Source organism: Peromyscus californicus, unplaced genomic scaffold (genome assembly GCF_007827085.1).
Source record: "Peromyscus californicus insignis strain IS unplaced genomic scaffold, ASM782708v3 Scaffold_12__1_contigs__length_115047231, whole genome shotgun sequence".
In the NCBI taxonomy this organism is placed as follows: Eukaryota; Metazoa; Chordata; class Mammalia; order Rodentia; family Cricetidae; genus Peromyscus; species Peromyscus californicus.
In genome coordinates, this window is record NW_026294413.1 from 59,782,138 (window position 1) to 59,797,061 (window position 14,924).

A 14,924-nucleotide genomic window follows, 5' to 3' on the forward strand; every position below is an offset into this window, starting at 1 on the left:
TGTTATTAAAATGAACTGTTTATATTATCTCAGTTGAGTCAATACATTATAATGTATTAAAATGGAAAGGTACAAAATTGAAATAAATACTTTCTGATTCATGTATAAATCTTTTTTTTTGTCAAGATGACTTTTATCATCAGTACATGTCACAAGAAAACATTTAAAATGACACCAAAACAATCTTTGAAATCATGGTGCATGGAGGAAAAAAGGTAAAGAAAACAACTGTTGGCTTGTTTTGGCATGAGACCTTGATACAATTTGGGTTCCCCAAAACCACGTGAAGGGTGATAAAATAGAAATGCTCAAAACTGACTTAAAAAAATAAACAGGCTTTACAAAAATCCTCTTTTTTTTTCTGAACCCAGCCACTTCTCTACATGGTCTGCACTTACAGTAGATACATTCATTATTGTCCAAGGGAAGACAGCCGCTGCCTTTCACTTAAAGAGCTTGGTGGAGAGGCTGAAGGGGTATGCTACAGCTGAAGGTGAGTAGAACGTTCCAGAGAACAGAAAAGTCTAGATGGTCTTCAGGAACAGCACTGAGCATGATGGGGTGAAGGGTCTCTGGGCGAGAGGCGGAGGGCAGGGAGGAGTCCAGTTCTCAAGCAGTGAAGACCAAAGGATGGAGTAGGGTTGGTGGTAGCCACCGTGGGCACTGGGACTCTCTCAGCCTGAGCAGTCCTGGGTTTGTCCTCAGCCTGGGAACACTGCTCTGTCAGTGAGAGGTGGGCCCTGGGCTTTGGAGAGGGAGTGTGGTCGCCTTTCAGGCACAGCAGCGTCAGGGAGACAGGCAGGCTTCCAAGGTATACCACGGGAGGGACTTCTCGCCTGGTTCTGACTGTTTGGTAGGTGGTCATTAAGGCAATAAGGACTTTAGCAAACTAGAAGTTAAGGACAGCTAAATTCAGCCAGATCAAAGGTAAACAAAAGGTGAGAAGGGGACCCTCTCTCCTCAGCTCCTTTCCCCAAGCCGGCAAGCCTCAGCTCCTGGAGCACAGATTTACAGTACGCAATAGCAGAGGGCTTGCCCTTTAGGAGGCTCCCTGGAAAAAAAGGCTCATCCAAGACTTGGGCAACTCAAGCAGTTTCTACTCTCCAAACTCTTTCCTGTGGTCATGTTCTGGTGAGTGGCAGGTGGAAGCACCAAGATTCATGCAGAAGTTAGGTCAAGACCCTGGCTCTCATCTTGCTGGTTCGTCTCATTGGCCTTGAACACCATGCAACCTGGAAAACCAAGCCAGATGCTTGCATGCACCATAAGACTTACACTCAGCTGGAGAGAGGGCAAGAATTTCAGGGGTCCAGAGAGGGCACCCTCCCCTGAGCAGATGGAAGGATAGCTACAAGGGCTATGGAACTATGAAGTCCCACTTGGCTTCTGGGAAGTAGAAAAAAGCTCATGTGACTTGAATCTATCCAGAAGGAGATATGCAAAAGATAAAGAGAGCAGGACTATTCTCTTCCTCCATGTTCTGGACAAAGGAGATAAGCCTTACAATGCTATGGGAAAGGTAACCTCCAACAGCTACCTGTTCTTCTGGGCTAACTTCTGTCGAGAGGCTGGGTAGTCTGACTGCAGAGGCTCTGGAGCGGGGAAGAAGGGGATCTGGAACAGTTTCTGCCAAAGGGTACAACTACCTATCCCTGCATAGGAACCAAGTATGACCTAGGTAAAGCAGATAGATCAATCCCCTCCATCCTCCAGCATGAGATAGCAGGCCAGAAAAGGCTCTTTATGAGATGCCTGGGGCCTGCAGGTATAGCAGCTTGGAGATGCTAGACTCAAATTATTCAGGAGCCCTCTAAGGGACCTTGGTGGGGATGAGACATTTGCAAGAGGAAACACTAATGGCCTGTCTAGTCCCTCTGGTGGGACGCTAAGAAAGGTAGGTAACAGGACTGTAAGAATTACAAGAATAAGCCAGTGATAAAAATGTGACAAGCATGATCTGGGGATATGGACAAAACAAGATTGATGGCAAGTTAAGTGATCATTGCTAAAGAGGACTGGTGGATGACTTGTCTAATCCTGCATGAGTGCATGATTAAACCTATCCTCTAAGTGATACACAGTACAAACCAAATCCTCTAAGAAGTTATCTAGCTTACTCCTTCCTTTCCCTGACAGAATACCCAAAGCCACTGGGAATGGACTCTGTAGAACTAGAGTCCAGCCATCTTCCTACAGCCACTGGGACATTGCAGTCACCTTTATAGTCTTTAATCGATGTCTGTTCTCTGGCTTTGCTCTTACCATGTTGAGAAGCAGGCAACACTCCTGAGAATGCCCGCCAATGAGCCTCAGGAACATAGTATTCATGGCAAACACCTTGTTGCTTCACTAGGCTAGCCTTCTAAGGAGCCCGCAGAACTTAGGGGAGCAGCAGCCCTGGGCTGGAGTTCCGCTGTGAGCAGTGGCTGGTGTGTGGCCTCAGCTACTGGCTAAGTAGTGTGGTCACCAGCCTTGCCTGTTCTTGGAAGAGTTTAAGAATACGAGGAACAAAGGAGCTGTTCTAACAGCTCAGAAAGCAAATTGTAACAGACAAAACAGAAGTTGAGGGTTTTTTTTTTTATGAATACAAAGAGTGCACATGGACAAGGATGACAAAAGCTTACAAGTCAGAAGGTGCGTGGGGAAGAGTCATCTTTAGGATCGTGAGAGTGTGAAAGAATGTTTGCAAAGTCTATCATGTTACCTAGTTTTTTAAAAGAGAAAATAACGATCATTGTTATTACCAATATCAAGCACATTAGTTTTAGGGCTTATGGTCCTAATTTGGAGTGCTGGCAGCTCCTTTTCTTGAGGAAACAAGTTGGATATGTGGCTTACTGGCCATGTAGATTCACCTTTCTCCCAGAGAGCCACAAGAGGGCGTTCTATAGCCACAGAATTCAAGGAAGAACCCTGAACCTTAACATCTGACCCACACCTTGCAGGGGGTTGAGGCACATCTCAGAAAACACCACTAAGGATGCCCAGGGTCCTTTCTGGGTCTTTGGCCAGGGCACAGACTTCTCTTCAGATGATTAGTTAGGGACAGGAAGTGGCCTCTTGGATGTAGGCTGTGAAGGGCTATTCTTTAAAGGTATAAAGCCCTTTAAAAATCTCCAACTCAGAAATTTGATCTCTTTCAAGAAACAGCCCCCAATCTAACTGGAATCAAAAACATTTCTACATGTAGAAAGGAAAAAAAAAAAAAAAGACTTTTAAGACCTGGAGGCTGAGGCCAAGGAGGCAGGCCTCATGGTCTTTATCCATGATGATACAGTAAAAATCAAAGGGCCTCAGCAGCAGGCTGTGGACTCTGTTCTAAAAATTTAAACAAAAGCACATTCTAGATTTGATCTTTATGCTTTAGGGACAAATCTCAAGGGTCCTCCAGACCAAAAATGGCCACATAAGAATGATACTACCAAGCTCCTTGAAAGAGGAAGACAAGGCCCGAGGCTGCTGTCACTGTTGGGAAAATGATACCCATAGAAGTTCTTGAAACTGCCGTTTGCATGAGGAAATACTCAATGGCTTCTGGTGGTTCCATGGAGATAAAAGTTGACAGAGAGATGTGTAATGAAGACACAGAGAGGATGTAAAAATCAATGTGAAGACTTGTTTGGATCAAAGGTCATGACTTCCTGAGAAAGACTAATTTAAAAAAAAAAATAGAATGTTCTTTCTGGAATGAATGGAAGCCTCTGAAATGGAAACAACCTTGAGGAAGTCATCCAGGTGGGGTGGGGGTGCAGGTGGTTCCAGGATGGTGAGTTCAAGATGGAAAGCTAGATTGCTATGATTATTGAGGAAAACCCAGAGCCTACCCAAGCAGGACAGTAGGAAGGGCAGGACCGAGGTAGAGAATCCACTGCTATCCTCATTACTATTCAGTGCCTCTTAAAAACACAGGTGACTAGATCAGCTCATTCCTTATCCCACACGCTAACCTCCCTCACTTGGCTCACGCAGGCCTGGGAAAGTGGAATTCGAACAGTGCGTTCCCATCAACCATGGTCACAGAAAATATTTAGGGATGCCAAGCATGGTGGTTGGGGACATACCACACAAATTTCATAAACGTAAAGGAGCACTGTGAGCTGGGGTTTCTACGTCAGAGAGGGACCAAGTGGCTCCATCAGTTCTGCTGAGTTCCCCCGCTCATTATGTCTTCTCTCTAGGCATGGCTTGCCTCATCTGTGGAAGGAGGATACTGGGTCCTCAGGGCTCTTGGGGCTTCTCTGGCGTTCTGGGTCTGAGGTCCCAGAGATGTCAGCTGGAACAGACAAAAGTAAGGTCTGGTTTCTGCAGCCTTGTACCCAGAGGGAGTGAGCTTGCTCCTCCTGAAAAGTAGCAACTCAATGTTGTCCTCACAGCCTGGTGGAGACTGGAGATCAACATCAGCACCCTGGTACTACTTCCCTTGAATCCTGGCCACAGAGAGCCTGCAAGAGAGGAACAATGCTGCCATGTGGTCCCTCTGGAGCCAGCCTTGACTCTAAGGAAAAGGAGGAAATGCACTCAGTTCATCCTGAAAACTGCCCACCAGCAGCTGACAATGATGTGTGACAGATGCTCGCGTACACCACTGAGGACGTAGGTGCCCCTGAGGAAGAAGTGCCTGTGAAGTCCGTTCTGAGTTCTTAACTCTGAAGAGGGCAAAGGCAGAGCCAGCCAAGAACTTCTTTTGATTCAGCTGGCCATGGGACAGATGGTTTTCTGCAAAGCCAATAAGCTCCAGGACCTTGGAAACCTAACTGTGACCTCAGCTTGGGAAGGAAGAAGCAGCCTGTTTACAGAGAGGTGAAGCGATCCGCTCCAAGACAAGTGTCTGAGAAACACCGATCCTGGACAAAACAACACAAAGCGGCTGATAGCAGCTGTACATGTTAGATCCCAGCAAGGGGAGGGGTTGTCTGTCAGAGCCTAGGGTGGGCAAAGATAGGGTAGCAAACTGCTAGCATACCCAGGGAATAAACCAGCCCACAGATGCAGGCTTGGCAAAGAGAAGATAGGATTTTAGGGAAAGAACTCAACTCCTTTGACCAGAGATAATTCCTAGCTATTCCCCTTTATCTAGTCCATGTGGGAACCATCTCACTGAAGAGATTTCCTGTGGAAATCTTGACATAATAATCCCTTTAATATATGTCTTCCCCCTGAGCAAGTCCAGGTGTCCTGAGGAGGGGGAGTCTCATGATCTGTCTGCAAACAGCAGTTCAGTCTCACAGGCAGCTCAGGACCCATATTTGCTTTATGTGCACTAAAGACCCAGGAAAAGACACCTGTCTCCCTTTCTGCCACCACCCCTCCTGATGTCACATATGAAGAAACTGAGGCACAACAAGGCCACCGATTTTTTTTCTGCAGTCTTTCATGTGGCTCTGGTGCCATTGCAGTCAGGAAAGCCTTGCATCTCTCTTTCTGAATCCTTCAACATCTCCATTGCCTGTCTGCCTAACTCAACATTTACTGCCCAACTGCCTTCCTATCTACAATATAGTATATGTACTCTTGTGTATAAAATATAAATAATTCTTAGACTCCCACTTACCTTCCTGTCCTTTCTTCTCCTTTATATAACTAGGACTGAAAAAAGAATGTTCCATGACAAGGGAAAACCACAGTACTGCTCAGAGAGAGAGAGAGATCTCTGAAAGGAGAAATGCCCGCCCTCGCCTCCGGGGCCTGTTGCTTTAGAGCTGGACTGTACCACTGTTTAGTGGGGTGTAATTCAACAGAAATCAGCAATGGAGACACCTGTGCCTGATGAGTGAACTTCCACAACCTGGTTTTAAGGAACAGTAAATACAATAGAGATAGATAGATATGCTATGTTGAACCTTGAGTACTAAACACAAGTTATAAATAGAATTATGCTAAAGGAAAGCAGACAGACATCATTGGGACTAAGTCTGGTTGACAACCAGTCACCATTAGGATTAAAAAGTAAACTGGCCTGTTCACTGTGCACCTCCACAACACTTCTTAATGCACTAAGTACATTTTAACCATGCAAAAATACACAACATCTTAACTAGGTTGTTGGTTTTTTTTTTTTGTAAAAGAAATCAAACACCAACATTATGCATTTTTGTTAATTATATTGGTTAAAGTAACAGCCAGTGGCTGCCAAATATCAGATACATCATATACATATTTTTATACAGAATCTGGACAACACAACATTACACATCAGAGAGAGAGAGAGAGAGAGAGAGAGAGAGAGAGAGAGAGAGAGAGAGAGAGAGGAAAAGAGATAATTTGTTCCTTTGTGGATTTGTTGCTGTTCAGTAAAAAAATAAAATGAGAAGCAATGCTAAGAAGGAAAACGTGTCAACAGTTAAGAATACACAGGGAGAATTGCTAACCCGAAATACAGGCGGCAAAGAGTTCATATTTAGGTCTGTGTCTAGAATGTTCCTCACTAAGAAACGAAAGAGAACAACAGGTATATTGGTTTGGAAAAGCAGGGAGGTGGCGATAACATCATGCTGTCTTTTGCCCAGCACGTTTCCAGCAGGAAGGGAAAAAAAAATAATCACAAATCAATTCCAAAAGTTTCATATTTTTAAAAATGTCCTCCCTTGCCCAGGAAGCTGAGTAATGCAGGAGTGGGGGCCGCTCAGTCGAGAGAGTCCCTGGCAAAGGTTGGGCCCAAACCGTTGGCCTTGGATTTGCTGGAGATGCGAGCTGTTGTGGGAACTCACACAATGGGATGCGATGTGGCTTGCTCCTCTAGGCAAGGTCTCCCTGGCACCAGAGCAGGGGTGCCTCCATGATAAGTTCTGCTAGCCAGGCCCCAATCCTGCCCCCTTAAACTTTTGATGTCAACACAATCGTAAGACTTCAACCTGGAAAGAAAACAAGGCCTTAAACACAAGCTATGGAAGCTCTGCCGTGGTTATGGTTAGATACAAAAATGTGAAAATCCAGATGTAATCAAAAATACAAAATCAGTTTCAGTAGGATTTGCTTCTTTTTTTTTTTTTTAATACCATTACAGTGCAAGGGTTTTCAAATTACAGTAAAAGTTATGTGTCTGCTTACAGTAACTAGAATAAGTAGCTGATTTTGTTCTAGAATCAGAGGTCCCTGATAAGTGAGAATGCACCAATCGAAATCAACTCAGAAAAACAGATGGTGGTCTTCACAGAGATAGGGCACTGCGGCCGCCCCTTCCAATGCTAGGAACGAGAGAAGGGTGGTGGTTTGCACAATTCGCCAGCACGAGGTGCCTACTTATTCGAAACTGATAACAATTCCCATGAGAACATAACTGGACAACTGGGGCTAAAGGGTGGAGGATCCTGAGGGAGTCCCCGCGTCACTGAGCTTTTCTCCCTAATACTTAGAAAACACAATGCTTTAGCCTGAGCCTCCGGGCCAGATTGCTTTGTGCTTCAGTCGCTGGTCCAGGCTGTTGGGAGAGAGGGTGACGCCACCTACTGGACAGAAAGAAAACAACAGAAGCAAGCAGAGAGGTTGGGGGTGGTGGGGGGCCCAGAAGCCCCCATTTGGTAAATGAATGGCCATTGCCAAGAAGACAGTGCCTCTCAGAGTCTCATGGACCCAAAGGAAGAAAGATGTCAAGAATCTAGAAGGATGTCTGAGCATGGGTGCCCCACCTTCTGAGCCTCACCTTGGGGCAAGAGACTGGAAAAGAGGAAGCTGGCTAAAAGACGTGACCAGGTCCATGGGTGGGACATGAAGAGAAACATGGGAGCCTGTGGAAGACTTGCCTCTTGAGACTTCCAGCATCAGGAGTATGGGTTGTGTTAGGAGGTTAATGAGCCACTGGAGAGTCACCCTCTCTGTGACCAAGAGGAAGGGCAAACATTTGGCACCGGGCACAGACAGCAGCAGGCCAGAAGCTTGCAGAAGCCACATACCCTGCATGTTGGTCTTTGGCCTTCTTCATGAAGCCCCCTGGAGTCCAAATCTAAGAAAGCCACACTGCCCCGTTTGGTGAACCTTGGGGCTGAATTTAAAGGAGGCTATTTTAGCACAAGAGGTGCTTTGGGTACAGGGTTAGCTAGACCTGTGTGGGATGTGAAGAGCACTGTGTCCCATCTCTGAACTGTGGCTGTCAGTATGATCTATTGGCTTCCTCCTAGTGACCTATGTAAGTGAGCATATCTTCTACTCCTGTTTACAGCCAAGGAAAGAAAGAAGCCCCCATCCCTCTGCACCATCAGGAAGTCTCCCTATCTTGACACTGAGTGAGAATTTGCGATGTGAGTCCAGTACTCTGTGATTTGCTTAAAATCTGGCCATTGGAGGAAGCATGGGCTGCCTCTAAAACATGTAGTACATTCCTTAATTTTGGCAAAAGGGGGCTTCTACTCCTCCCTTTGGCCAGAAGTGACCTACCTCCGAATTTCTCTGACTTAGCTTTCCCAGAGTTAGTCACCAGGCCACAGCCTACTGTACTAAAGTAGTCACCTTGGAAATGTTCTGTGCTTCCAGCCCAGTCTGAGCCACACCATAGCCCACAGAGTGGTCCTTTGCACATTGCCTTGGGTGCCTCTAGAGTGACTGGCCCCTCCCAGACAGCTGATGTCTATACTTTGCTGACCATGGATCTTCCTGCCAATGGAGGACTCTAAAAAATTGGTTTGCCTTAATAGCTTTTACAGATACTGTAGTCTTCAATAAATCCCCAGAGTTCTGCACAGACAGCAAGGCCTCCTCTCTCCAAATGATGCATCATTTAAGGATTTGTGATCACAGATATATTCCCATGAGGAAAGGGACAGAATGAAACTAGAGGATGGGATGATAGGGAATGCAACCTAAAAGCTAAAAATCATACCCCAAAGCAAGTCTGTATGGGTCATTCTTGGCACCATTATGGAGTTGTCCCTTTCTGAAAGACATTCCCATGAATGATGCTTCAAGAACTGACACTTTTGGTACTGGCACAGTAGCAAGGTAGCTGTTGCATTACTAACTCTTGGTGTGGTTTGCATATCACCAAACTGACACTAGAGTCTAGGGTGGTTTCTTACTTTATTGTAGTTCTGTGACCTCAGGCAGATCAGCTCTTTGACCTCCAGACTCCTCATATTGGGTGTGAAACCACTTAATTCATAGTTATTGGAGGCAAGGCACACAACAGGCATTCAGGAAATGCCATGGACAGCCTCATTTGTTTCTCTTAAACACATCTCATCTTCCCATTCAATGATGCTTTATGACTTTGTATATGCAAAGCACATGTCTAGTGACACACTCATCCACTCCAAGTGGCTTTTTTTTTTTTTTTTTTTGGTTTTTCGAGACAGGGTTTCTCTGTGTAGCTTTGCGCCTCTCCTGGAACTCACTTGGTAGCCCAGACTGGCCTCGAACTCACAGAGATCCGCCTGGCTCTGCCTCCCGAGTGCTGGGATTAAAGGCGTGCGCCACCACTGCCCGGCCCCAAGTGGCTTTTAAAAGACAATAGGATTTGTGGGGTTCCTTTGTGCTTGGCATTGTTTGGTTTGCTCATTAATTTCTAATTATCTAATATGGCTGACTCCCAGCTTAGGACCCATAACACTCAGGTCTTCTTTCACACTTAAACCATTTGACATCCTTAATAAAACAGGGATTGGGAGAAGCAAAGGTGTTTTGTTGTTGTTTGTTTGTTTGTATTTCCTAGAAAAATCAGTGTTTTGGGCATGTTAGCGCAATGAGCATTGGGCTTCATTCTTTTCCTTTGAAATCAAGAAGAATATAACTTGTTTAGGAGATGTTTGTCCTTGTTTTGTTTTGAGACAGGGTGTCTATTACACCACCATGCTCAGCTTGTCATTGATTTCAAGAGGATCGCCTTGGATTCTTACACTTACAAACTTTAGGGGGAGTTAGGAAGGGAGAAACTGACCTGTGCCTTCCTTGTTAGGTGACTGGGTGTACTGACAACAGAATTCTAGGCTAGCGAGGGATAGTAAAGAGTGTTGTCTGCATTTGCTGAAGAGGAAGTTGTGCCAGGGCTAGTGCATTAGGCTGATGCTGAGTCCAGTGCTCCACCTGCTGTGCTGGGACTGTGATGAGACTGGACTCTGCTTAGACAGGAGCCATGCTTAGGATGTCCCAGCATAGCTCTCCAGATTCCAGATTTCTCTTCATACAAGTTATTCTCAGTCCACTTAGACAAAACCACTCGGCACATGCCCAGCAGACATGCATGCTCCAGTTTGCCAAATCAAACCAGGAAATTAAGGTAGAAACAACAACTCTTTGTTGAAGGTTTCAAGAAAGAACAATGCTATGTCTCATCACTATTAAACAGTGAGGACTTTTCAAATACCACCTACAGTTGACCTGATGGGCTCACTAGGACATAGATACATACTTTTTTGGAAATAGACACCTTTTAAGTGATAAATGCAATGATGATGATACACACTGACTTCTGAAGACTTTTGATCAAGTACTCCAGCAGAGATCTCAGAAGTTGCCATGACAATAGAATGGAACAGTGAGTGGCAAAGACAAGAAAACTTTCGGAGGAATTAGTTGCAATTGGTGTAGGCCCAAAAGAGTGCTGGGGACTGGCCTATGGCTTCTGATCTCACAGGGAGCTTTTGAAAGTTGGCTACGTAATGCAAGGCTGGTTCAACCCTCGTGTTATGTTATTGTGTTCCATGCTTCTTTGGCCATTTCTAAGAGACTGTTCTTCTCCCTTGTTCTCAGTAACCTATATAACCCTTCTCATAGAATACAAACTCACATGAACTTGGTGAGTCCCTAAGTCTCGGGATGGAGGCCTGTGGTCTGTGGACATGAAGATATGATGATCAAGAATGATAGCTAGGAAGTTATATTACAGTCTCACTCTCTTGGAGATGAGGCAATAGAGAGACTTGTTCTTCAGTCTCAAGATCAATGTTAGCATGATTTGGGTGGAAGCAACCAACCATCCTCTATCTTGGAGAATCTGTTCAGAGAAAGAGAAACATGCTATCACTCTCCACTCTTTTTGTCTCTTTTTTGGTTGATAGATTTTACCTAAGTGGGCATTTCTGTGGTGAAGGGCTCTCCAAGGCTTTGCAAATCCTCTACACATGGTCTACAGAGACAATGTGTCAGTACTCAGTAAAGGGGATTTCCAGGGAATGGAGAGGGGGAGAGGATGAGGCACACTGTGTTCATTTCCTAATCAGTGTCCTTAATTCCTTAGTCTAGGAGGTACCATCTCCCATGGGGAATGCTCACCAGTCCTTTAGGAAGGCAGGGGAAACACAGACCTCATGAAATGTCATGTCATCTCCTCTGGTTTTTAGCTCGGTCATGTTAGATGTCTTCCTGTCTTTTGAACCCCAGAATGTACCACTGTACTCAGTCCCTTTGAACTAGATTTCCTCCAGAAGACTGTGAATGACTTGGGGATGGGTCTGGTCAAGTGCTTGGGGTGTCTGCCTGGTGTGAGTAAGTAAGTGACGAGACTGAGTTGAAAGCAGAATGAGTTAACTGTTTAGGGACTTAGGGATCTAGTGGAGCCCTTCTCCTCAGGAAAAGAAATCTCTTCCTTTAGCCTCAAAAGAGTGGCTGCTGGTTCTGATAGGAGGCATGAGACAAGTCCAGCTGTGCCTGAGGCAAAGCAAGACCCCAGCCCTTTAGACTAATAGATGCTGTTCAGTTTCTGTTTAGAAGTTTGGGTTCCCAAAACAGTGGTGCCACTCAATCCTCTGATCCCTTCTCTGCTGTGTGGAGTGATCCTTCAAAAATGGCCTCCTGGGGGAGGTCTGCAAAGAAACTGATCAATGAAGTAGGTTCTCTTAGAATCTGTTGTAGGCACTCTGTCAGGAGAAAAATCTTTAGAAGGAAGGGAAATAATTTTGTTGCCATCTGTCAGGCCCCAAAGAATGTTTTATGATCATCTCTTCTTTTGGCCATCTCAACATTTCATCAGTTAAGCCATTACTGCTGGTGCAGGAATATTTATCTGCAGATCCAGGTAAATGATATCACTGTAGGGGTGGACCTTCACAGTTCATTTAGGTAACAGAAGGAAACAGAAGGTGAAGAACTCCATCAACCAAGAAGGGGGTTGTGATCATAGGTGAGGTGGGAAAGGCAAGGGGGTTTTTCTCAAAACACCTAACCCTGTGTCAAGGTTTTCTCTTATTAATTGAGGGAAGCAGGGAAGTATATTCAACCACCCACGTCTCATGTCTTGTGTTCTGTTTCCTAGAGTGTGATAGCGTTTTGTGTGCAATTATTACCTCTTCTATTAATTTCTTTGAAATATGTTTCACATTTAGGTCCCCTATAGTTCTAGCTCTGTGCTTGATACAGAATATACTCTTGATGGTCAGTTGGCTGAATTTTCAGTGGAAATATTATTTTGGCAGGAAAGTCCTATGAGGTAAAATAGATTCATTATCTGACAACCTGCCCTTGCAAGGAAGGTCAGAGCATGGCCAACACAGTGGTCTGAGTAGCCCAAAGTCTAGAGTTTCTTCTGTGGCTATACAGCACCTTGAATTCGGGGTAAAGAAATATTGGCATCATTTGTCACTGGTGTTGAAATGTACCTGCTGTTCATGGTTCAGTGATCTACAAGTCCCTTAGGCCTAGATGTTATTCTTATCTAAAAGTAGGGAACACAGAAATCAGCAATGGATGGAGCGGTCAGGAGTGAGTTAGCAAGAGCAACTAGCAAACCAGGAAGAAAAGCATCTCTTTCTGGAATGGTTTCTTCTTGAGACAGTGTCTTCTCCCTTTCCAGGGAGCAGTGATCATCCAAATTATAAATAATGAGAAAACATCACCAGAAACTCCCCTGCAAACAAATCTAACAGTGGACAGACCAGAGAAGGACCAGCCCACCCTGCAGAAATCAGCTGTCTAGACAAAAGAGGCCATTCACAGTGAGCTAATGCTGATCATTTTTCCTCACTCCCAAGCTTCTCTGACTTGGGAATTTCTCTCACCAAGAAGCATGCCATGAGGAAGCAGAGAGGTCACTGCATGGGCAAAGCTGGCTGACCTTTCAGACGTCCCATCCATATCCTCTCCTTGGTTGACCATTAGAGTCACCCAAGACCATTGGACCTTCCTCCAAAAAAACAAAAACAAACAAACAAAAAACACATTCTGAACCTTGTGCTCTTTAACACTAAGACACACACTGTCTCTACCAGATGCAGGAGGGCCCTACTAGTGGCTTTGACTTCCTACTGTCTGTGCCCTGGTACAGTATGTGTAGGCATCTGGAGAGAACAGCTCCAAGGGTGAGGGTGGCCCAGAACCTGCACGGAAAGAAAAGGGAGCCCGGTATTCAAACTCTGGCAGGCTCTCCAGGAATGAAGACCTACCTACCCATGGAAAAACTTAAGAAACAGAGACACAAGGAAAGATGAGACAGGTATAGGTAGGTAGCTCTGCTTTCTGTTGGTGTTGAGTGAAATGAGGGGTAGAGGGTAGAGGTAAGGAACGAATTCCAGTTTCCTCCTTGGACTATACCATAGCTATGGAACCAAAAGGGTAAGTGATAATAGGAATTGTGCTTTCTATTGCTGAAGGAAGGTAAGGAGAAAGGAAGAATTTTTCTAGCAAACATTTCTCTATCATTTAATTATTTCCAATGAAATCTTACAATCTTAGAAAGCTCAGTGAGGTGGCAAATTCCTCAGAATCAAAACCCAACTTTGGAAGTGCGTGGCTGTAGTACTCGTACGTGTTTGTGTGTGTGTGTGTGTGTGTGTGTGTGTGTGTGTGTGTGTGTGTGTGTGTGTGATGTATTCCCACTCTTAGTTACACACATATACACACACATATGTAAATATATTTATCGTTATGTTTTCCCTCCAAGTCAACACCAGTGTGTCCCATCTTCAATATACACTTTATCTGCATTTCAACTCATGGACAGACCATTATACCATAAAACGAGAAACAGCTAGGTATGAGTAGAGTGTAACCTAGCCATGGTTGTTTTCAATGCCAGCCCAGCATTGTTAAAGAGCAAAACAAACCTCCCTCAAATACAAGTTGAAATGTCAACCATTGATACATACAAAGCAATTCTTTATGATCATTGAAGAAAAAAGACCTTTTATAAAATTGAATCACAGGCGTTTCATTTCCTTGTAGCATTGTATGCATTTATAGGGAAGTCACCATTTCCCCCCATTCAACTACCCTTTTCCCCTATCTCATCAGAGCTGGAGGATAATAAGTCTAGAGTTTTGCAGAAGTGTTATTTATAAGGATATTTTACCCTAATTTTGAAACCTTTCTTCATCCCATTCAAGCACATTGAATTACTTTGAGAAAAAAAATACATATTTTGGCCCAAGACACAGGGAAAGCAAGTGTCATTGAAGTGTACAAATTATTCAGGGCTTGCAACATAGACATGCTTAGTGAAATGAAGGTAATTTTGTCCGAACACGTGGATAAACAGGATAAATTGAAGACAGTCCACCTTCTATTCAGGATCCCATGAACCTGTCCTGTCATCCATCTGGACTCTCTTGGGAAACGTGAGTTTTTAGGTACCGCTGGCTTGTACACTGTGAACGGTTCCAAAGCACCATTCCTCATAACACCTTGGTATGGAAGAGAGTTCCAGAAGGTTTAGAGAAGAGGTGGAGGCTGGGTACAGTAGTTCACCTCCAAATAGTACAACACGACATCAACCTAGAGAAAGCAGCAGCGTCAACAAGGAGAGCAGTCCAGTTGGACAGCAAAGCCAGGGAGTCAGGGCACACTGCGCTCCATGCCACGGAGTGGAAACTATGCCGGACATAAATCAACAGAAAAGGTTTCAAAACCAGAAACAAAGCCAAACCAATGTTTCCTTCCCCTCTATGCACAAACCTTTAGTTCTAAACCCAAAGAACAGTGGCATCAAGATGAATCCTGTCATCTAGAAGATTCATCTGTAGAGAGATTAACATTTGGTCACTTGCGTCCACAGAAATAAAGCACCT

The 14,924-nt window shown here is 44.7% G+C and overlaps 1 protein-coding gene across 1 annotated transcript in view; it reads right to left on the reverse strand.

Moving 5' to 3' along the window:
• Xkr6 (XK related 6) overlaps window positions 1-14,924 on the reverse strand; it is a 261,976-nt gene continuing 247,052 nt past the window's right edge. Inside the window, exon 3 of the mRNA XM_052732969.1 lies at window positions 1-14,924. This exon is cut by the window's right edge and continues 20,536 nt beyond it. The gene's annotated coding sequence lies outside the window, so the exon portion shown is untranslated.